At 42.7% G+C, this 22,636-nt stretch overlaps 1 pseudogene; it reads left to right on the top strand.

Annotated features, from left to right (window-relative positions):
* LOC144769746 (killer cell lectin-like receptor subfamily B member 1B allele C) overlaps window positions 1-22,239 on the top strand; it is a 138,847-nt pseudogene extending 116,608 nt beyond the window's left edge.
* Window positions 22,240-22,636: the final 397 nt, after the last annotated feature.

The raw sequence follows: 22,636 nt of genomic DNA, 5'->3' as shown, positions 1-22,636 counted from the left end.
GTCAGATCTTCTGAATCAGTGCCTTGCACCATGGGCACATTTTGAAGGGGGCTCTGTTGGAGACCCTCATGTGAAGCCCTGGGGGGTGATACCTGGACCTTTCCCTGGACGACTGGAGAAGTCAGACAAACTTCCACCTCTTTTAGCATCCAATATGATTACATCATGGCTAAAGATAAAGAATCCAGATAGCAGAAACGAGGCAAGATGGACAGATATACAGAAGTGATGGTCCCTTAAACAACCAGATGGTGAGGAGACGTCTCAGTTAGTGTGATAGTGCAGCGCTCCTCCAAGCAATCCATGCCTCGACAATGACCCTTGAGGGGCGCATAGCTGAAGTATGTTCGGAGGTTACCCTGATGCTCCAAGACCTCAAGAAGGTTTCTGAGGGTGACACAAGCAGAAGGCAGTATATATACAGTAGAAGCTATGACAAACACCCTTTGAAAAGACGTCACTGACCTACGAACAACTCTGAATGACATGGCCTGGAGGGTGAACTATGCTGTGAACCGTGCACTAACAAATAACTTGTGTTTCATTTTCTTTTCTGAAGGAGCAGAGGGCTCAGACACAAGGTCCTTCCTGGAATGGTGACAGAGGGATTCGCTCCCTGCAGTGCCCTTCTTCACATGCACTTAGGCTCGTTAATGTCAAGCCGCCCACGGGTGCGCATCCACGCCCCATCTTTGCACATTTCCTCAATTATCAGGATACAGAATTGAAACTGAGCGAAGTTAGGAGAATGGGTGAAATTTGCTATGATCAAGCCAAAATAATGGTCTTTCCCGATTACTCCTGCAAGGTACAGAAACAGAGGCGCATCTTTGACTCCGTCAAAACAAAACGCTGTGCGATAAATATGCAATATATGCTTCTTTTCCCTGCCAAACTCAAGGTCATGTTTCAGGGTAAAACCACCTTTTTCCAAACACAAGAGGAGTCCCGGACCTGGATTGAGGAGCGCCCCCTTCGTGACCGGAAGGAGCGATTGGGGTCAGTCACCCCAGCTCAAAGCAACAAAGCGCGTGCCCCAAACCGCAGAGAGGGAGCAGAAGGCGACCAGTAATAGAAGGAAGCCTACCCTCCTCCCATCTAAATGACATTTCTCCACACCCGGAAGGTCTTCAGACATGGAGAGTGATGCGATAGGGTGAGCGAGAAAGGAAGTGCATGAGGAACGCAAAGGTGACACCACTACAGCCCTATCTGATGAAGTTCATGCTATGACTCTGTGTCGGATCACCCACTGTTGAAATCTGTAGCAAACATGGAGGCAGATCCGTTGATTGTCAAGACTTCAGAGACAACAACTGTCATACATCGAGATGAGAGAGCAAACTAACCGGGCATACAGGCCTGGGGGAGACTGGGTGGAGGTGATGGCACTGCTTCATCTTTTTGTCACGCTCCCAATATAGAGACATGTTGCAGTTAACTTTTCTTCACTATTAGATTTTCTTTCCCCCTCAGACTTAACTAGAGTGGGAGGTTACTAGACTTTTAAGGGAGGGTTCTGCTTAGGACTAGGGAAAGGGTGGGCGACATACCTCTCTAACCTACCTGCGACACAGTTCTCATGTTGACGGAATGCGGTAAGTGCATGGGGGAAAGGGAGCGGTTAGGGGTTGGGGTTTAGTTTAATGGTTGGGAAGAGGGGATTGACCAATGGTACAGGGGAGTAACGCAAACAGGCACATCAACACAGTAACAGAGCTGACAAAATGGATTTGGATCAATACTCAATACTGTCATGGAACATTAATGGGCTGGGTAGCAGGATTAAAAGGGAATTATTGGCCACATATGTCAAATGGTTGAAACCTCACATACTTCTTTTACAGGAGACACATTATTGGGCACAAATTGTGGGTTCCTGGGGAGAGGTGCATGCAGGCTTCATGTCAGGCTATAAGGTATAGCGCTACTTATTAAGAACACTCTACCATTTAGGCTATAAAAGACCTGGGTAGACCCTAATAACATGTTTGTAGCGGTCAAGAATCTATGGAGGCAAAAAGACATAGCACTGTTTACGCACCTTCAAGGCTGCAGAAGTGGACACTGGAAAGTGTGGCAGAATTATTATTAGAAGCTGGATCTCTCCGACATGTTATAAGGGATGACTTTAATAATGTCGTAGGCCCCACTTTAGATTGCACTGGCTCTGGTCTGATTACAAGGGGAGACACAACACTTGCACAATTTATGAAGACCCTGGGACTGTCAGACCATTGGCGATGTCACTATACGGTAGCCCAAACCTATTCTAATTACTCTGGGCGCATAAAGTGTTCTCTAGGATTGACAACATCCTTGACCCAGCTGGGGATGTAGAAAAGATAGCTAAAGCAGATTATCTGGCCCCAGGTCTCTCCACTCACTCACCATTATTGATTACCCTTGGGTCACACTTGCATAGAACAGGGACGGGAGGAGACTCAATGCATGGGATCTGCGAGACGAACAGGTGGCCTGGGAGATAAAAGTTGATACATAACTTTATTTTACAGAAAATAAGGACTCCATGTCCTCAGCAGCAGCCTATAAAGCGGTGTTGCGAGATAGAGCAAAAAACATAATCGCCTCCAAAAAGGGAGGGAATCCAGCCACATGAGTGAGCAACAAGGAAGACTGGAGCAACTAGATGGTCAACAGCAGCCACCTGTGGAGCCTTCCTTATCACGCACTCCGCAGAGAGTATCAGGCTTTGGCACATCAGTAGGCTAAAGCAGCTATCCTAGCTTTGCAGAGGCATCTGTATGTTGAGACGATGAGTGGGAAAGGTACAATGGGTAGAATCCATAATCTGTTTGTAAATGCAAGGGAAAACGCACATGAGTTTGCCTGATATTATTCAGCCCTTTTTAAGGCACATCCATTGCAGGCACCCCACAAATAGACACATTTCCAGAGGAGATACCCAACTCTTTCCTCATGGTTGAGGATTGCCATGCCGTGGAAGAAGATATTAGACTTAAAGTGCAGACATCCATAGGAAACCTAAAACCCAGAAAAACCCTGGGCCCTAACCTAATGGCATACAGGCAGAAGTCTTTAAGAAAAATGTTGGGTTACTGAGTCCAAACAATCTCAAACTATACACGGTGGTGCAGACAAGAAGGGACCCTTGCACATTTTGGAACATGGTAATACATCAACCCAGAAAGCTCAAGACAGAATGCAGCTCCTACAGCCCGATTTCCATCCTAAATCCTAAGACAAAAATATTAGCCTCAATCCTGGCCATGAAAATATTGAAGGCTATCACCAACCTAATTCACTATGACCAGTCGGGCTTCATGCTCAAGAGGAAGACAAGGTTCAACCTCTATGGATTATATAATTGGCTAGAGACTATTCAAAATAGGGAGGATCCTCATATGCTACTGTCCTTAGATGCTAAGGAGGAATTTTATGCAGTCCACTAAGACAAGTCCTAGTGAAATATACTTTTGGTCCTAAATTTCAAGTATGGATAGCCCTATTATACACAGACCTGTTGTCTAAGTGTGGGTGAATATAGAATTATCCTCAATATTCCCTATCAAGGGAGGAGCATGCCAGGGATGTTCTCTGCCCCCGCTATCAATTGCACTATTGCTGGAACCATTTGCATGCATTATATGTACCCACCCTGAACTCACAGGCTTCCAGGTAAAAGAAGACAACTTGGGAGACAAACAAATCTCCCTATACTCTAACAACATCTTGTTGTATGTCAAAATACCCCTGTGGGCTCTCCCTATGCTCTTTCACATATTTCATACATACGGGGCACACAAACGCTCATTTGAGATAAGTCTAGTTGATATCCGGCGGGTAGACACTTTGATTCCCAAGATATCCTGAGACAGGTGTTGGGGGTTTCCCTATATATGACCATAAATAGAGATGAAAGCTTAGAACTCGACAGAATCCTAAAAAAGTTCCATGAAGACATCGAGAGATGGAGGTCCCTGGCGATCTTGGGCAAGACAGCAATGTTTAAATTATAACACTGCTGAAATTCCTCTATACATTTCAAAATACTTACCATAAAATCCCATGTGAAATATTTGCTAAAACTAAAGTAGTAGTTTGGACATTCCTTTGAAACTGAGGGCACCCGAGGGTGGCGTTGCAGACCCTACAAAGAAACCAGTATAATGAGGGAATAGCACTACCCGACATGAAGGCATACTACTGGTTGCCCACTTAGTTGTAATTAATGAATGGAGCCACATGCTTGAAGATCACCCCAGATATACCCTTGAACAGACTTAATTCCAAACACACACTTGCATACATTATTTCTGTGGGGTGGGATAGGGTAACAAAGTTAATACCAGCAACACAGGTATGATAGAAGCTAGGAGGGATGAGATGGAACACCCGGATCACTTGGGAGACTCCCTCTGAGAAGGAACATGCCTGAAGAAATTCAGGAAATGTCAGGGTTTCAGTGCCTGGTATACCCAGGGGATCTCCAAACAGGGAGACACTATAGAAGGTGGTGCCCTTATCCCTTTCAGCTCCCTTCAGGGGGTGTATCAACTCAGTACGACACAGTGCAACAAATACCTTCAGCTGACAACAGCAAGCTTAAGCACGCATACATCGAGTTATCTTATTGTTAATTGTATCATAAATATTCATGACACTATTCAATTTCTTGTGATTTCATTTTGTTCTTCGTTGATGCAGCCAACACGTGTTTCCTCGTCCGGGAGTAACCTCACGACTTCCTCAGGGCTGCTTTGTTGCGATAACTTCACAGTAAACCTCTGCGCCGGTTATAATTCCGTCCTGTAGGTGGTATGGGAATTGTCAGTAATGATCAAAGTAGTGCACTGAAAGGTATCCAAATCCTTCTTTAAATCTGACACGCACACGGATCTGCGTAGTTTTGTTAGGTAATTATTGACAGGGCATCCAGTATTTCTCGGTATATCACATGCACGGACGCCTATCCTCTACCCAGAACAGCTCCAAATGCAGCCAAACAGGGAGACACTATAGAAGGTGGTGTCCTTATCCCTTTCAGCTCCCTTCAGGGAGTGTATCAACTCAGTACCACACAGCACTACAAATATCTAAAGCTGCACCATGCATGTGTGACAGAGAAACTGAACATTGAAAATATGTGATAATATGCCCCAGTAGAAAGGAAACGTCTCATGGGGGAAATCCCAGAAAAATTGGTGTTATTGGACTTATTGAACGATTGCTCTTAACAGTCCAATGAATGAACTTAAGATAGCGCTGGGAAAACAAAGTGTAGTATTCGATTACCTTGACTGAAATGCTGCCCTTATGCACCGTAGGGAGGTTGCACTTAAAGCACAACTTTGACTGATCCAATTCAAAATTCTCCATAATGTCTGCTATAAGGGGGCTCGTCTGCATAGCTTCTGTAGGAGTGATTCCGCTAGTTGCCTTTACTGTGGGGTGAAGCATGGGTTATATATATATACACACAATATGGGAATACCCTAGCATCCACTAACACTGGACCGATTTTGCACACAAACTCAATACGATACCCAGTAAACAATACTGATGGATCCCAAATATATATTGTTGAGCCTCCCCATGGAAGTAGACCTTCTCAAGACAAAACTTCTGTTTAGCATTATAGGCCTAGTGGTGGGTAAGCAAGACATAGTACAACATTGGGGTGTGTCTAGTCCCCCAAAGCTCCAAGAATGGAAAGCCTGGATGGATCACTAAACGGCCGGTGAGAAAAACACATGTAAGGCAAGAGAGTGCCCAAGGGAATTCACCAGAGTATCAGATCCCTGGCTACGCCACCGTGGAATTGACCTAGGAAGTGGCATTGAGCAGTTCAGAAACACACAGACTCGTATTGAGTGATGACTCAGGTACTAATGAACTATGGACTTGTTGCATCTTAATGATACGTTTTTGGCCGCGAATTGAGTTGATGTATATTGTGATCAGAAGTCCAATTGCTCCCCAATATCTAATCTATCTTTGGTCTATCATCTTGCTGTACTGTTACAGAAAATCTAATAAAAATATCCCCCCCCCCAAAAAGAGACTTATGTGATACAGCAAAGACAGAGCTACCAAAACATAAGCCATAAAGGACAAGGCAGAATTCGTAAGACAGCACTGATAACGGCTTAACATTGATCACACAGAGCTGTAAAGGTGTTATTCTTTTAAGATAGCTGTTATGTGAACGTTATCTCTTCATCATAGAAACTATCTGTTAGAAATTGCATTTCTGGTTGGCAGAGGTATGTACCGGTCCAAGCAGGGACCACAGTTCTAGTCAGGTTAATTCAGAAACAAACCCTAAATTAACATGTGCTCATGCTCTGGTAGCTGGGCACAGAGCAGTGAGGCTCAACTTAAGAGGCAATTTCTAAAGTATTTTTACAACACTCCAAACAGTAACACAGTATAAACACCACAAAAAGACTCCACACGAGTTTAGGAAAATAGAGAATAATGTTAGGAATAAAACAAGACCACATGGACAAAAAGCTGATAAGTAGAACCAGAGGTATGAATTGTTTAAGAATAAACTAAGATGTAGTGCTTTAAAGCTTACAGCATTAAGTGGGGCTGTCTGGTTGAGCTACACCGGGTCAAGTCCAAATGTTCAGGTCGACCACGATGGAGGGCCAGTCAAATACAGGAACCAGCCTTGGTCTGCTGCAAAGTACCTTGTTTGCATCAACGTCGAGGGCGATGGGAGGGGCAGAGGAGGCGATGTGTCATCATTGATCCTTAGGATGGAGGTGATGCGCTGGCTCTGAACCATGCAAATTGTGTGATACATTGAAGATGGAGTCAATGTGCTGCACAGTTGGCGATGTGATGCACTCAATCCTTGCAGCAGCGCCAATGCCTTGTCTCCTCTCCTTAGTCTGGTGGGAACCCGGACCAAAATTTTGGGAATCTCCCCACCAGATACCTTCTTGGACTCTCTGGTGCTGATCCAGATGTCCATCTCCTCAGCAAGCTTCCTTGCTACAAACCAGGAGTTGGTGCAGCTCTAGAAAACAAATATCAAGCATGTGTTCCCTCATAATTCGGTTGTACAGACCATTGTAATCTTTTAACTTTCTGACCCTAACCCAGCCCTTCAGTGCCTTGCTGGAATAATCAAGAGAATCCACCTAGGTCTGTGTGGGAAGTTTGTGACCGGCCCTGAAATTCTGTCTTGATCTCTCAGGGGTCAACCCAAACTTACTGACAAGCATGGCCTTCATGAGAGTGTATTGTGTCTGGTCCTGTACCTCTAATATCAGGAGTGTGTCCTTCCCCACTGTGAGTATGTACCTCCACAAGCTACCCCTCCCAACCCTCTGGAATTCTCAGGGGCCTTGTACATCCTTGGAGTCACTTCATAGGCTGTGAGTCACTTATCAATGTCATCCTCCACCCCATAACTCGGTACAAAATCTTTTGAGATACAAACCCTTCATTCTCCAGTGAACACTGCAGGTATGCTGCAACCATTAGTGCTGGAATTAATCTGCTTAGCTCTTAAATCCATGCATACATCATGCACTGGGACAGGAACAGACTAATTTGCATACAGCCAGGTTCTGAAACTGGGATGGTGCAATGAGCTAAAAAACGGTGTTGGATCTAGCCCTGATCTCTTGACTGGGTGAGAGTATTCTGCTTAATTCAGAGACTCTGTCCCTCACCACCCCTTGTTGTAAATAGCTCTTAAATCCAGCATTTTGAGATTGAGCTCATGGGCCATCCTCCTTTCCTCCACGTCCAGCCTTGTCTCCTCTAAGGCTCTATCAGCCTCAGCTTTCTCCTTCTCTAGTTTCAAGTTGGCTAGCTCCATTGTAAGCTTCCTCTCCACTTTCCTGTCCTCCAGCTCCTGTGGGACAGGCCTCTTTCAGATACACTGCACCCTACTCAATCCTGAGCATAAGGGGCATCCATATCATCTGCTGGGGGAGATTGAGACTTTCCGTGGAGCTGATCTGGGTCCTCCCACTCCTCATCCTCTGTCAGTGCTCCTTCCTCCCACTTGTTTTCCCCCGTATTCTCCTCCGAGGTAGCTTGCCATCTTTGCCCCTTCTCAAAGCCCCTGAGGGCGACCTGCAGATCTAGTATGATAGTCTTCTTGTCTGCTTTCAGTCACTGCTCTTTGCAGAGTTTCAGCAGCTCAGGCCTGCAAAGGGTGTCAAAGATGCAGGCATCCAGGGTGTGCATCAAAAACTGTTTAGGAAACTTAAATTTAGAAATGGGGGAAAAGCCAATTGAATAAAAGTTAAGGAAGAAATAAAAAATGTGTAATGGTCTTTTGATGTATCCATCTAGTCCAAGAAGGAGCTACAATTCGTGTCAGGGTTAGTCAGCAGCCCATAGAAAATTAAAAACCCCTTTGCAAACATCCTCGCCAGATGGCAATAAAAAGAAAAGTTAGAAGAGAGGAAAAGGTAAAGTAGAATGGGAGCACGCAATGACATACAGAATGCCAGCTTAAGACATAATAGACTGTTTTGGAAAATAGTAAATAAGCCATATTTTATATTCACTAATGCACCCAAAATCAAAGTAGTTATACCGGCAGATAAATGGGTGGCGCATTTCGTGTCCATTTTTCTTCCAGTATCCACACCCTCAGATATTACCCCCACAAATACCGATATGGTTAATAGCAATACAGTACACTATGGAGCCTGAAACTCAGTTTTTGTAGAGGCAAGATGGCGGTCGCTGCCGCGATCAAGTGTGTTGGTTGTGGATGCTCCTCCGAGAGACTCCCCCCTGCTTATCTCCTGAGAAAGGAATATTATGCTAGACTGATCGGGTAATGCTGTGGCTGTGGCAATACCTGTTTTTCAAATTACCTTGTGCTTCGCAGTTTGATCGGAGTGGACAGTGGAGTTCTACTCTGCGGCTTCAGTGGAATCCAGGATCACGTTACCCGTGGCATCGGCGTTGGTGGCTGGCCGAATCCTCTGCGCGGTACACAGGGATTTTAATGGCTCCAAAGATTACCAACAAAGGCGTCAATTCCCGGGGGGGGGGCGCTGCGGCTGCATCCATGGTCCTGGCTTCCCCAGCCTCCTCCCCTGCTGAGAGTGGAAACGAGATTGCCGGGCGAGGCAGTGACGTCGAAGCGCGCTGTGAGATTGATGGCTCCTCTCCCGGCTCTGTTCAGAAGGGAGGCAGCACCACTCGTAAGCTTCAAACAGTTCCCGGGATTTTTAAGAAACAATTGGGTAGAGGTAAGAGTGCGGCTGATTCTGACATAAGTGTTTCTCCAGGGGCTCCTGCAATGACAGCTGCTTGCAACAAAGTATCTGCAGTAGTATCAGGGCAGAAACTGACAAATATCACCAACCTTACCTGGGTCAGCAATTTCGACAATTAATAAAGACGGTGTCTTAATACTCAACGCTGGGGGTGCAAGTGAGAATTTGCGGTGTAATGATGCCGTGGCTAGGGGGGGCTGCTGTTTATCAAGCTACTCCGTCTCAGAGAGAAGCACCCTCATCAGGCAACATTGTTTTGGATAATAAAAAAGAGCTGGGAGAAGTACCTGAGATACTCAAGGCATGTAATCAGCCCTATCCTATACCAGCAGTAATGTTGCCTGCTCAATCCCAGGGAGACGCCCCGATCCTAGAGCATAAAAACCATAGTATTGATAACCAGAATCTTGCAAACAGTTACCAGGAGGGTGGGGACTTTCAAAATATGGAAAATCCTGATAAAAACCTAATTAAAGATTTGGATTCTGGGGGTTCGGGGGGGGGAGTTCTATTCATTGTCGGACCCTTCTAACTCTTCTGAGAATGAGAGTTTAGGGGGGGATTGGGCAGATGATAAGAGCGACACTAGTAATTACCAGCAGGATGATGAGGAAATGAGTTTGGACGCATCCATTGATAAGGTGACCGTGCGCAAATTAAGGGACACTGCCAATCCTCTATCGAAAGAAACTTCAGACAAATTTGGATCACTAGTTTGGGATTACTCGTTTTCCCCACAGCTTGGCGAACATGGAGGTTCTGGTAACAATTCTGGAGAAACTGCTGGGGCTGGCACAATGTCAGCCAGTAAGATTACCCTCAGTACCATATATCAAGTTATAATGGCGCACCAGGAAGAGACTAAGGCGGAGGGATTACGTACTCAGGGTGCTGTTCGCAAACTACAAAACACTATGCATCGAGTTGCAAAGACTTGCAAAGAGATCTCCACAAGGATTGGGGAAGCTGAGGCAAGGATCTCAGCGATGGAAGATGAAAGAGTGCAGCAGAAAGCAACGATAGCATCTCTGCACACTTTAAAAGACAACACAAACTGGAAGCTCATTTATTTGGAGAACCGTTCTAGAAGGAACAATTTATGCATTTTGGGGATACCAGAAGGGAGGGAAGGCAAAGATATTAGGCAGTTTGTCATCAAACTGTTTTCAGAAGCGTTCCCCGAACTTAAGCATTGGAAGTGGGAAGTAGAACTTCAGAGAGCACATATTTTCCCATTTCATCTACGAGGTGGAACAGGGGGCCAAATGAAAAGTCTAAGGCCATACTAATTTGTCTTAACAATTTTTTGCTTCGGGAATCTATATTTGAATTAGCAAGGCCGGACAGGAAAAGAAGGGGCAAGGGTTGTGAATGTTTTGTTCACCACAGGATTTCTGTCAGGCCACAGTGCAAAAGAGATGGTATTTGTACCAAATGATTCCACTCTTTCAGGCTAAAGGGGCATAGGCCTTTCTGCTCAATCCGGCTAAATGAAAAATTATCGATAAGGACACAACACAATTTTTTGTTTCTGAAATAGCAGCAAAGGAATTTCTGAGTACAATATAAAATGAATCTAGTAATAAGAGTATAAGAGTGCTCTTAAGTATTTTGGGTGCCCCCATTCTAATGGTCCAGGGGGTATCACCCTGCTGTGTTTTTTTTTCTCATAGAGGGTTTGTGGGAGTCTTCCTAATCCACTTTCCATCACAAGAGGACTTACTCAGCCTTTATGCCTCATTTGGTGGGGGAGGTGGAGGGGTTTGGCTGTCTTGGGTGGGCAAGAGTGGGGGTGAGGGAAGGCACGTTTGGTTTGTGTTGTTTATTAGGCATCAAAGTTATTGTACTTATTTTCATGTCAGGGACAATGTTTTATTTATTTATGAAACGTAGCTTAGGGTATGGGCAGAGCAGACAAGGAATGACTAACTCAACTGTATAACAATGACTGGTTATTATATATTTGTTCTTCTAATATTTGTGGCTTAAACGATAAAAGGAAAAGGGGGTTGGTGGCTCAAACTATGCAGGTGATGCGGGTGGATCTGCTTTGTGTACAAGAAACTCATATCATGTGGAACAATCGAAAGTAGGTGAATGACTTGGACATGGAAATACTTGGCTGCACTAGACAGAGTTCAATCACAAGAGGAGTTGCTTTTTTGATGAGATATGGCCTGGTTGTCTGTAAACGGGTAAAGGACGATGTCTGGGGGTGCTGGGTTATTGTTGAAATATTTTTTAATGGCTCCCTAATGACGATATCTTCCATATATGGTCCCAATCTGGATGATCCGGAGTTGATGTATTACTTAAGCATTAAATTAGCGGCGTGGCCAATCCTTTTAAAACTTTGTGGAGATTTTAATCTTCATTTGGAGGGTGGATTTGATATTACTAGTGATTGTTTATATGAGGGGAAAAAACTACAGTTTTTAAAGTCACTCAAGGCCTAGTTAAAGAACTTGGGTTGGCTGATGTATGGTGCGCTCATAAAAAAAGGTGTTCCTGGTGCTACTTTTTTTATTCGGCTCCCCATAGAAAACATGTGCGCTTGGATTACTTCTTCATATCAGCTGAAAAGGTAGCAAGTGCTATGATTGAGATTAAACCCAGGATCATTTCAGATCATTATCCGGTTGTATTAGAACTTGACATTAGCTCTAGGCCCCAGTCAAAGGCATGGACCTTTGAGCACAGATTCCTACTGGATCCTGTATATTGTGAGCATATGCGTAATTGGATTGAGGAATTTTTTTTCAAATAATCGTGGAACCTCTACGGATTCTATTGTCTGGGATACATTTAAGGCCGGGGTCCGGGGTGAAACATTATGCTATTCTATAGCTAAGCAGCGCAAAATCCGGGTAGAAATTCAGGATGGGATGAGTCAGTTAAGGCTATCAGGAATAGAACTTATGGGGTAAGTAATCAGGCAACAAAATACGGAAAAAACTTTAAAGGCCATTGCAATCCAAAAATGAATATATATCAACATTTTGCTATGAAAATAGCCACAAAATTGGCTACGCCTAGGTCTCAAATTTATGAAGCGGGTGAAAACTCTGGTAGGATCTTAGCGAAAAGATTACAGCAGAAGGAAATTGCTAATAAAATCAATAGGTTTCAGGACCCTCTCGGCCAGATACAGGATACCTCAGGCGAAGTGCTGAATGTGTTTTGCAAATGTTATCACAACTTATACACAGAAGATGAAACAATAAATACAGAAGAGAAAATGAAGGAATTCAGTTCTAACATTGCAACTAAAAAAACTCACACAAGACCAAAATGAGGAATCAGCAGCATATATAACTTGGGAGGAAGTGGAGGGAGCAATAATGTCACTCACAACAGGAAAAGCTGTAGGCCCGGATTGCATCTCCCTTGAACTTTATAAGACATTCTGCCAAGTTTTAACACCAGAACTTATGACTTTGTTTCTTGCTGCGCAAGGTGGAACTGTTTTTAAAAAGACAAACCTGAGTTGCTTCCATCATCATACAGACCAATCTCATTGATCAACTCAGACAGTAAGATCTTTTCTAAAATTATTGCTCAGGATTTGGTATTGGTCATTTCTGCTTTAGTCTCTAATTTTCAGCATGGGTTTATCCCAGGAAGGGATACTGTTGATCATGTGAGACGGGTAATAGCCTTTCTGGACTGGGCTCAGGCAACGGAATTATTATAGGGGGTGATCCTGTTGGATGCCGAGAAGGAATTTGACAGGGTCTCCTGGCCATATATGCGAGATGTTTTGTGATTGAAAGGATTCTGCCCTCAGCTTTGTCAAGCAGTTAAGACTCTTTATATACGCCCAGTAGCCACTATATGAATATCCAGACAGGAGTCCGGGTCATTTAATATCAGCAGGGGCACAGGGCAAGGGTGCCCGTGCTCCCCTCTTTCATTTGCATTATATATTGATTTTTGGGGAATAAATTAAACCAGCATATAATTATTGAGCCAGTCTGCCTTCAAAATATTGAGTGTAGAGTATTGGCTTATGCCGACGATATAGCCGTAGTCACAAGTGATATTGTTACCACTCTTCCTGCAATGAAGTCATTGGCCATTAAGTTCAGTTGTTTTTCCAGTTATAAATTAAATATAGAGAAAACTCAAATTCTCTATTCAGGTACTGACCCCCCGGTAAACATCGCAATTGTTCCAGAAGTAACATATCTGGGAATAAAAATTACAACTTCGGTGGAAAAGATTCCAGATATTAATATCAACTCAGTGATGGAGAAGGTGAATGCAACTTTGGAAAGGTTGGATCACCTTCATCTATCCCTCCATGGGAGATGTAACGTATTAAAAATGCTGGTCCTACCAACATTTTTATATATGTTTAGAACAATCCCTTTAGAGTTTTCTTCCTCGTATTTTAATAAATTAGAGAGGATTTGTTCGAGATTTTGTGGGGGTACCGAAGACAGAGAAGGGCATTCAAGACGATGGTGTTACCTAGACACCATGGGGGCTGGGGTATCCCACATTTCATGATGTATTATTGGGCAGCTATGATGCAATACAACAGTCCTTTGGTAGCTGGGGCTAAAGCCGAGCTTCTGCAATGTCATAGACCATCAATTTACGAATTTGGGCTGGGGGATTAGATTAATGGGTGCTTAGTTAAAGTAATCGAGCCCAGTTATTTAAAAAAACAAAATGTAAGATACTTAAGGCAGCCTATGTCGTTTAGAAACAAATTAAACATAAGATTTGAATTTTAAATTTGAATGCCTACACTCCCTTTTCGGATTCTGGGCTGCTACCTATAATTTTTTTGGATCAAGTGTCAATCAGATGGGGCTTAAAAGGAATACGATGCTTAGGGGATATAAGTGATAAGGGCCAACTACTAGCATTTTCAGACCTACAGGAGAAATATTGATTAGGTAAACATGAATTCTTTAAATATCTTCAAATCCGTAGCTTTTTGGCTTGGCTGGGGTCAAGAAATGGACAACAGTTTGTCAAGATTCCTATGATTGAAAAAATGATGAAAAAAACACCAATTGGTCAATTCTATCAACAATTAGTGGAAATATTTCCGGATGATTTGGATTTTTGGAAAATAAAATGGAACAATAAATTGGGTGTTGAGGATATTAATATAAAAGAATCTCTTGAGCTTGATAACGACGTTTTAATTACGGAAAGAATCCGCAGTCAAAATTTTATGACCCTTTATGATTTATATTATACACCAAGGAAGATTGCTAGATGGAGGGCAACAGTTGGAAACAAATGCAATAGGTATGGCTTATCAGCAGCAGACTCAATCCATATGTTTTTTTCATGTCCTAAATTAGGGGAATTTTTCAAGGAAATTGAGACATTCTTGGGTTTAATAATGGGATCCCGTGTGAAAAATAACGGTCAAATTAGTACTTATTGGGGTAGGGTTGGATAGGGTGGCTAATATAAGATCTAGAGCTATAACTTCTTTTTTATTTATTAGTATGGCGGTGGTACGCGCTTGTATCACTAATGATTGGATCAGTCCTGATCCACCCACTTTTATAAACTGGCGCTCAAGACTTTTAGCCATGTACAATCTCGAATTATCAATTCATAAAACTAAAGGGAGAAGGAAAAGAGTCATGGGAGCGAAAATTTGGACTCCAATATCAGAATGGATCTAATAAAATAGTTTAATTATGCGAGGCTTTACAAATTGATCCTACTTGTTTGGGTTGGCATATTAAGGAAAATGTTAAGTTGTATGAACATTGATTTATTGTCTGGGAAACTCTGCCCATTTAAAAGCTTGACAATGTTTTCTTGTTCTATGTGTGTGGCCTATTAATTGTTATTAATTTTGTTTGAAAAGTATCATAATCTTGTGTTGCTATCAGTGTATATATTGCCTTGTTTAAAAAGGGTTCAAAAATATTCAAGAAAAATATAAAAAAAAGAAAATGGACACTTAAATTTAGAAACAGGGGAAAAAGCCAATTGAAAAAAAGTTAAGGAAGTATTAAAAAATGTGTAATGGTCTTTAGATGTATCTACCCAGACTAAGCAGGAACTACAATTCACGTCAGGTTTAGTCAGCAGCCCATAGAAAATTCAAACCCCCTTTGCAAACATCCTCCCCAGATGTCAATAAAAAGAAAAGTTGGAAGAGAGGAAAAGAGAAATTAGAACGGGAGCATGCAATGACATACAGAATGCCAGCTTATTAAATCATAATAGACTCTTTTGTAAAATAGTAAATAAGCATATTTACTAATGCACCCAAAATCAAAGTAGTAATACCTGCAGATAAATGGGGGGCGCATTTTGTGTCCATTTTTCTTCCAGTATCCACCCCCTCAGATATTACCCCCACAAGATACCGATACGGTAAATAAAAAATACAGTACAGTATGGAGCCTGATTTCTGTATGATTGTTTATGTTTCGAGGACAAGGAAGTGGAGGAAGCAATAACAAAATGTATAGTGGGGAAAGCGCCAGGACCTGATGGCGTTCTAGCTAATGTTTTTAAACCGAACAAAGAATTGAGGGCTCCTCTTGTAGCCAATGTTTTTGGAAATGTTGCTAGAGGTTTTACGCCTGAATCATTGAACATGGCCACAATTGACGCAATTTATGAAAAAAGGAGATAGGGATTCCCCAATATGCTTCAGGCCTATTTCGTTAATTGACTCAAGCGTGGAAATCCAGGGCAGAGTCATGTTAGAGCGCCTGGAAACCATATATATTTTCAAACTCGCAATTTGGTTTTAGACCAGGAGTAAGTACAATGGACTAATGTCTAAACCTGTACTTGGTTGCAGGTAATATATCTCAGCTAAAATAGGAGCTCTGCGCATAGCCTTTATTGATTTATCTACGGCCCTCGACGTGGTAAATCACGCCAAGCTAAGGTCACTGATGAAGGAGATGGGGGTAGAGAATAATGTTTTACTGCAACTTAAGCGTTTCCATCAGCATTTAAGTGTGAAAGTGCGCTATGGTCCCCAGGGTGAACTAACGTCCCCGATAAAATCTACACGAGGAGTCAGGCAGGGAAGGACTCTTGCTCCAATCCTTCTCCTGCTATATATATATACATGGCATTGCCAAACATTTAGCCGGTTTAGTACAAGATATCCCTGTTATGGGGGGGTCTATCAAATACCCATTTTCTTATATGCAGTCGATGCCGTGTTAAAAACAGCAAACAGCTTGCAAATATTACTGGATGGCTTTGTAACTTATATGTCCACTTTAGACCTTAAAATTAACTATTAACTATAAAGAAAACAAAATACAAAAACCTAAAACTTATACAATGGGAAGTACAATAGTAGAGAACGTTCGGACTTTTAATTATTTGGGAATTTTATTTAGCTTGGCTCAGTCATGAACACAGCTACTAACTGTCAGGGCAAATCATTTCAGAAGTGATGCTGAAGCAATGTTCAGATTCTCTCAGAAACTAGAACACAAACCAATTAAAGAGCTCATTCATCTCAATAAAACAAAAGGTGTTTCAGCAGAATCATCTGGAGCTGGCTATGGGGATGTACAAATGTAAACCGTTTGATGGGAAAGTCTTTTTTGAGGAGACTACTACAGGTCCCCCAAGGCACAGCAAAGGTATCATGCCATGAAGAGCTTGACTCTCATACTTCACGGATCTCCTGAATCTTTCTCCCTTATTGTGATGGGTTAAGGAGTGCTCGGGGCTATCAAGGGTGAGGGAGATCGTTTGGTTGTCAAATGCAAAGAAGACTTTTTAAGTGTTAGGCATCAAAGAATTGTAAGTAAATCCATCTCCTATTATTGTGAACGCCAAAGAGATAGTAAAACGTAATTCTTAGGTTATTGTATTGACACTAGGTTAAGGAAAGTGCAAAGTATGTCAGCCCTGGCAAGAAATTAATCATGAGATTGAACCTTATTTAATTTGGATAACACATCTCTCCTTTTTTAGATTTTACACAATTCCTTTGTTGGTAGCCTGTCCCATCCACAGTAGTTGGTCCCTTGATCTACCTCCTTGTGTGTGATCAATCATTCACACAGAGCACATGCCATTTGATCCTGTCCTGCCCTTTGTATGAGGCACCATGGCGATGATTTTTACCTCATATTTTACTATAGAACGTTAGAATTCATTTGGCAGGCCTAGGGTATGGAAAGCAAAGAAGTTTGCTGGCTAGTCCTTAATTTTCTAAGGATGTGCTTAGCACTTAGAAAGAGATACAAACGGGTTTTTCGTAGCTTCATATGTGCACATAACAGCTTTTCAGCAAGAGCTTTGAGATGAAGTAATCAGGGATATTTAAAAAGGGTTTGTTCATAAGTTTCACTTTCAAGCAGGAGGGCGAAATTATTGTATAATTGTGGTAAGATTTTAAATGATGCACTGATATTGTCTGCATAGGTATCTTAATAAATTACAATATTTATCGAATAATGTTTTCATGTGCAATAAAATTCCGATCTGTGAGATGGTTGATGCTCTTATGGATTTATACAATCCAAATAAAGATTTTATGTATGAATGTATGATCAGTCAACTTTTCTGTAAAATGTGAAAGCACATTTATTTCTTTAAGAAAAGAAAGATAAACTTGTCAATATAGTATACGCAAAATTACAGTTGGAACAAATAATACAAATACAATTTACATATTTGCATTGCACAGGTAGGTTTGCTAGTGTTTTCGCTGACCATATGCCGTGTTTCTAGCCCACATTTTTGGAGTTGGAGTCCTTGCGTGCTTGGCTGGAGTATTACAACTTATTGCAATCTGTAAAATGAAAGTTAGAAGCGGTTACAAGTTCTTCATCATCCATGGACTTATCTGTCTATTCTTGACTTGTAGGAGGAGATATTCGTCCCCTCTCTTGTACCACAACAACCTAAGAAGGATGCTCCTGGGGCTGGGGGTTACACACTGTAGATCTCTGCACAAGAGCATCAATTTCTATTTTTTAATGTATTCACTAATTTCCATGAATCCTGTCGCATTGACGCAGCTGTGTCCATGAGGAGGGAAAGGTGACTGTGCAGCTTGTACCTAACTTATATTTGTCTTTATTGTGTCTAGGATTATCTCACATCTGGATTGACCACCCAGACTTGGATTGGTCTTTTCATCACGCCCACAGGAAGACACTGGACCTGGGTCAATGGATCTACTCTGAATGAATAGCTGTATGTTTACCAGATGCATTTTTAACATTGTAACTGGAGTTTAATGCACACTATTGTACAACTTGTGCATTTCAGGGTGGTAAATGTTTTCGTAGTCTGCAAAATACCCACAAGCAACAAAAGACCCCATCGTTCATGCATTGCAAATCACCATGGGGTAACCCAGTATCCCTCAGAACCTGGGCAATACAATGTAATATCAACAACGGTTCTGTCATATTCAAACTGATAACTTCAAATTCTGCTTAGATTGCTAGACATTTCTTCTCTTCATATAGTTAATCTGATACTTGTGATTAAATCTATCAACACTACTGCATTGCAGGTCCAAGTTTAGAAAGATTCTTTCCTTGTGGCACTACACCTCTATTCTATGTCCTGAAGAAGACCCGACAACTAAGGCGTCCAGAGCGTCGGAACGTCGACGCTTTTTTAATGATGGGACCAGTAGAGTGCTTCCGGTTTCAAAACAATAAATCAAACTACTGGAATGTATATAGATGAAAGTTTAAAACTGGCCAACTACATTTGTTTTTTTCCTTGTTCATCTTCACACAAAATCACTGTTTAATAAGTACACCTTGAATGTTACTCTTTGCATGTTATGTCACACTGTAATCACTTGTCTTTCTTAATGTGCCGTTTTACTATGTTATTGATGAAATGAATAGAAATGAAGTGTCTTTCATGTATCAATGGGGTATTTATATTTATCAATGAATAAGTAATTGATGAATTAAAAAACGGATGTTTACCCTTAAGAATTTATTGTGGATTTGCATTGTTGGAGCCTGAAAGATTGGGGCTTATATCAGATTAACTATATGAAGAGAAGAAATGTCTAGCAATCTAAGCAGAATTTGAAGTTATCAGTTTGAACCCATCGTTCATGCAGTCTGCAATAAGTACATTTTTATACAAGGACTGGTACATTTCCTGCACCTTGCACTCTTAACTACCACTACCTTTTGGATTTCAAAGCACCCCTTCTACCCCTTCCATGCCACTTGTGGGAGGAGAGAGGCCCCATAAACCATAGTGACTGCTGTGGAGCAAACAAAGGGGTATCTTTGTCACCCTCTCTGCCTGTCCCAATGACACAGGAGGAGGCTGCCTCCATGACAGTGAAGCTGGATCCAGCACTGAGGCATCTGTCTTTAAACTACCCCTGCTCCCCAGGGGCATTTTAAAATCCACCACTAGAGCCCCTTAAAAGAACAGGAGAACCTCTAGATCAATGACCCGTAAGTATTCTAAGGTTTAATGACAGATATCTATGTGGCACACTAAATTCTATTGGTAGGTTTTGGCATCGGAATATCAATCCAAAGTCGCAGTGAAATGCATAGAACATACCTTTGTGTCGTGGTAATAAATCTCACCTCAGTGGTTTATAATATGCTTATATTGTATAATTAGCAATGCATATTTTAGTCTAGGAACGTAGGAACGTTACATTAGCTTTGAGCAAGATGGACAGAAGTGGGCTTCCTTGTACGTTGATTCCTCCACCCCCACTGCACAAATAATCCCTCGTTGTGTCAGCGATTTAGGAGCCAGATTGAAGAATTGCACGAATTGAGACCCCCACCCATAGTAAAGCTCTCATGGTGTCCTCTGGGGGAGTCAGTGGGAGGCCGAACAGGCTTACCTTGCAGTTAGCAAGAAGAAGGTGCAAGGACGGCCCAATGCATGGGCGAAGTCACTTCATAAATATCCAACAAGGACAAACAAAAGGAGCATTTCCAAGATCATAAGTCCACTAGACCCTACTGACAGTCACCAGGTAGGATAAACTCCTGACCCCTTTGTTAATTCTTGAAAGGTCCAGCTTCCCAGATTTTTATAAGGGAAATAGGTATTTACCGTGACATGCGGTTTCAATGTGGGCAGCACCAACATCTGCATATTATTCCCCAAGAGCCTATTGTAGGTGCAATGTATTACATGCAGGTGTTGGGTTTTATTGTATGCAATAAATTACTCCTTCCCTCAAACCAATCATCATAAGAGCTTAAGTGCACTGTGGATTCCAGATGGTGAGTAACTGAAGGAGATGATGAAGCTACTCCAGGACTATGAGGTGCATGATGTGGTCTTGCCAGGTGTTGTTGGAGTAGTAAGGATTACAACGTTTCCCATATGAGGTGTGGCAGAAACTCTGAGGTCTGACGGAAGTATGACTGAGTGAGGCTTGGGATTACTGTTCTTCTCAATCATGAAATGCTTCTTGTTGGCCGGATGTTACTCAGTAGGGGGTACCAAGAAGGACAGGAGCTGCAATTGATTGGTCTGGAGTGTAGGGCTGTGGGAACCGTGGTGTCTGATCTGGTTGGTTGGCTGCAGGTGATGAGACTGACGGTCCTTCAGTGTTGTTTCCCTTGTACACACCTGACACATGGCATATGACACCTGTTTCCAGAGCTCCTGTGTGCTCTGTGGTTAATTTGAGCCAGTGGCTGCTGGTGTGAGCCACCAACACTCCTTTCTAGGGACTGGCACTTATTTATCCTGATCCAACATTTCCAGAGAGCAAGAGAGAAAAAACACTCAAAGGAGCTAGAAGGAAGAACAGAAAGTCAGAAAAAACATTGCCAGTGAGAGACAGTAGGAATCTGCAAGAGTGAGGTAGTGGAAGGGGGTGTCTGGTAGTGGATTAAAGAGGCCTGAGGTGGATTGAAGATTATGCAGCCTTGGTATTCAGGCGCTAACATGAGCTTATGGCACCGCTTTTGGCACCTGCACTCATTCTTTCACAGAGTGAGCCCTGTGTCTGCTTGTGGGTCGGTGGTGATCTGCAGCAGTTGCACTAGTGTTGTTTCAGGCCATGATTGGTGATCTGTCTCTGTGTCATTACTGCAGTTAATGCCCCTCATCTAATGACATGTCACCTGGCTGTTCCTGAGCCAATTAGTTTATTGTATTGTTGTGTTTAATTTAAACTGCCGCTTATAATCTGCCTGAGGTGGTTTGAGTTTGCATGGGCTTGAGTTTGGACGCATTGTGTTGTGATGTTGTGTTGTGATGTTTAAAGTTGTACCACATTAACAAAGTGATTTTAGAAAAGAGGCGGCAGTAAAATGGAGAGGTTCGCCCCTGCTCCTAATAGACCCCGGGGAAGACAAGGTTGCCTCTTTTTCTTGTTCGTCATTAAGTCTGAGCAGATTCAATCCACTCTGGAGCTGACCAGCCGCCGCTGTAAGTGAAGGTGCACGTGGCTGTAACAGGGTATACATAATGACACTGGTGGTCCAAGGGCTAGCCATTAATGTGCAGGGGGGGCAGGTGGTCTATGGCTGCCAGAGCTTCCATTTCATAAATAAGTGCATTGTGGGTCTTGTAGCCTTTAATAATAATACAACTACTCGCACTAACACACCACATAACAATGACTTGTGTAAATAAATCAGGATCCCACCAACATGGAGCAATCTGTCCTGCCATGATAGTGTAACTGGTTGAAGCTGGTTGCTGATCCCTGGCTTCTATGTGCCGATGTCCCCCAGTTTAGGGGAACACGCGCCCATCTTTAGATATCTTGAAACATACACAGGCGGCAGCTTTTTGTTATAAAATTAGTCAATAAAGGATTTTTACATTTTATGTCTGTGAGCCCCATGTTCTATAATGAGAGGCTATATTACTATGATTGACAGCCTCCGCCTCATGTTAATGTCCTTGTTTCTGCAGGTTCAGTGTCTTGGGCTCTGCTGATGGAGACTGGTGTGGATCGGTGAACAGCGGCTCCATTGAATCCTCACGATGCATCAACAGTGCCTACTGGATCTGCCAGAAGGACGCGGAGACCTCCATCTCCAGGGTGTGAAGCTGGAGTCGAAGACTTCAGCATCAAGGAAACCGCAGCAGGGTGGGCGTCAATCCCTTGGGTGGGAATAAAATACTAGGAAAGCATGTGTCCCCTCCAGTGTAAAAGTCACGGAGGTGTTGGGTGCAGCACCTCGAGGTGTTAATTTGTCCAGACTCAAATTCAGTGACATCTGCCTTAACCCCTGCTTTTCCACTTGGCAAACGTCACCAGGCTGGATGGACATTCTTCTAGCAGAATCAATACCCAATAGCCTTGTTCAGGTACCAGCTTGTTTGCTTCAAAACACAGCAAAATAAATACCAGATAACTTCTGTGCATCATATTTTAAGGCTGCGCCGGGTCCTGTGGGTCTGGAGAAGGGGCCCGTGTCGACCTCAGAGATAATGTCCAAATA

This window comes from Lissotriton helveticus, chromosome 7, assembly GCF_964261635.1.
Source record: "Lissotriton helveticus chromosome 7, aLisHel1.1, whole genome shotgun sequence".
Taxonomy (NCBI): Eukaryota; Metazoa; Chordata; class Amphibia; order Caudata; family Salamandridae; genus Lissotriton; species Lissotriton helveticus.
The sequence above is the reverse complement of the archived record's forward strand: the minus strand, read 5'-3'. Positions and strand labels throughout refer to the sequence as shown.